General features: G+C 42.2%; 1 pseudogene across 1 annotated transcript; it reads left to right on the forward strand.

Annotated features, from left to right (window-relative positions):
• The first annotated feature begins 587 nt into the window (after nucleotides 1-587).
• Nucleotides 588-2,077, forward strand: LOC147973663 (uncharacterized; annotated as a pseudogene). Its single transcript, XR_015602995.1, has 4 exons — nucleotides 588-720; nucleotides 803-876; nucleotides 963-1,498; nucleotides 1,603-2,077. The product of XR_015602995.1 is annotated as an uncharacterized LOC147973663 (transcript).
• The last annotated feature ends 456 nt before the right edge of the window (nucleotides 2,078-2,533 follow it).

The raw sequence follows: 2,533 nt of genomic DNA on the forward strand, positions 1-2,533 counted from the left end.
ACATTCTAAAACACAACATAAGATCATCCATGTTTGAAATTTTCTAAATGCGATAAGTGGACTATGCTGATCATTGAAGAGCAAATATATCTCACCTTCCATTTGATCGTAGAACCAGCCAATTGAAGCTGACTTTACTGAGTAATTGACACCAAAATTGGCTAAAAAACCGTGAATGAAATTACATAACAGCAAGGCAAAAAGTTAGAGGCTAACACAATCAAGAAACAATATAGTAATAGTTATGCCAAAAAATTGTATTGGGTTGGGACATACAGCAAAGCAAACTCACCAGGGAATGAATGAATAATCAGGCATGCATGGATAAACATGACCATTGTTGCTTCAGGGAGAATCGATTTTAACCCCCCAGCTCATGCGCCTTTGATCTTAAGCCCCTCTGTTCGTTTGCCTTTCTCTCAAGCCCCCGACGTGGCCTAATTTTGGCTCGCTTGCCCCTCAAGCGCTGTTATCTATTCATTTAGCGCATAAGGAAAGAATCTGGACTTAACAAATTTGGAAATGCCAAATCTGCCCTCGTCCAGTTTTCCTCAAACGCACGAGACAAGGCCCGAGGCCTGGCCCGTTCTTCATTCTATCTCCCCTCCCCAACTTGACCTAGCCGCGAGCCGCCAGTCGCCAGAGCCACTGCGCCCGCCGTCCGCCGCCCTGCTCCGCCGTGTTTCCCCCCCATCCGCTGCCTCCCATCCCTGGCCCAAGGTAAGGCAACCTCTTCCCCTTTGTATTTTTCACAGATTTTGTGATCTTCTTCTGGTACAGTTTCTAAATCGTGGAACCCTAGGTTTTGTGTGTGATTTGCATGGGATTTGAGTGGGAGGGGCTGGATTGACTAAGGGGTGTGATGGATCTGAAAAGGTAACATCATATTCCCCTGTTCTAATTGATGTATGCATGAGTTTTGGTGTGTGCATTTTCTGATTTTTTCTGTCTATATTGAATAGGATCGATGCAATGTCTGTGCATGATTCTAACCAATCCAGTGTGATAAACCTAACCATGGGGGCGATCTCAGGCAATGAAGTAGAAAATGGTAGTGCTACTATTGATTGGTCAAGCTTTGTGATTGAACTAGAAAACGATGGGGATGAAAAACCACCGGACGAGAAAGCCATGTTTGCTCTATTTGGTTTAAAAACAGAGCTGGATGAGAGAGCAACTGAGCTTCCTACTCCTGATGTGGAGTCTGACTTACATGATATCAAAGATGCAGATATTGTTGTTGATGATAAGGCTCCAGAGGAGCCACTTATTGCCTGGGATGAACGAAACCCAGCCATGGATATAGGGACACCTTATCCTAACATGGTTGAATTTAGAAAGGCTTTAAAACAGTGGGCTGTCAATGGAGAGTTTGAATATGGCACCAAAAAATGAGCCGGGGAGGTTTCAGGCTTTTTGCAAAGGTCAATCCATAATAGGTGAACCTTGCAAATGGGCTATAACTGCTAGTTGGCGAAGGGATGAAAAATGTGTGATGGTAACTGCCTTTTTGTGCTTTATATGTTTCTTGCTTCATATGTTTCTTGCTTCATTTTTTTGTCATAGTAATAACCTTCAGATCTATACCATTTTTTGTTGTAGGTTGTGAAGCACCAAATGGAGCATATTTGTAGTTCAACGAGTGGAAAAGTGACAAGAATGACATCTCAATCATGGGTTGCCGACAAGGCAGTAGCTATGTTGAAGAAGGATCCAACCGTTGGTGCTGTGAAGATACTTAAAGACTTGCAAGATGAGCATCATGTCACACTTAACTATCACACAGTGTGGAAAGGCAAACAAAAGGCAGCAGACGGCTTATATGGGAGTTGGGAAGAAAGTTTCAGGATGTTGTACAAGTACAAGGCTGAAATAGAATTGAGGTCTCTGGGAGTATTGTTGAGATTGATACGACCACACATGAAGGTGAAGTGCATTTCAGCAAGCTATTTATCGCTTTCAAGCCTTGCATAGATGGTTTTGTGAATGGATGTAGGCCATATATTAGCATAGATTCAACTCATTTAAAAGGAAAGTGGAATGGTCAGCTTGTTGGAAATATGCCCTAGAGGCAATAATAAAAGCATTATTATTATATTTCCTTGTTCATGATAATTGTCTTTATTCATGCTATAATTGTGTTATCCGGAAATCGTAATACATGTGTGAATACTTAGACACCAACATGTCCATAGTAAGCCTCTAGTTGACTAGCTCGTTGATCAACAGATAGTCATGGTTTCCTGACTATGGACATTGGATGTCATTGATAACGAGATCACATCATTAGGAGAATGATGTGATGGACAAGACCCAATCCTAAACATAGCGCAAGATCGTATAGTTCGTTTGCTAGAGTTTTCCAATGTCAAGTATCTTTTCCTTAGACCATGAGATCGTGTAACTCCCGGATACCATAGGAGTGCTTTGGGTGTACCAAACGTCACAACGTAACTGGGTGACTATAAAGGTATACTACGGGTATCTCCGAAAGTGTCTGTTGGGTTGACACGGATCAAGACTGGGATTTGTC

This window comes from Triticum urartu, chromosome 5A (genome assembly GCF_056163025.1).
Source record: "Triticum urartu cultivar PI428250 chromosome 5A, HENAU_Tu73, whole genome shotgun sequence".
In the NCBI taxonomy this organism is placed as follows: Eukaryota; Viridiplantae; Streptophyta; class Magnoliopsida; order Poales; family Poaceae; genus Triticum; species Triticum urartu.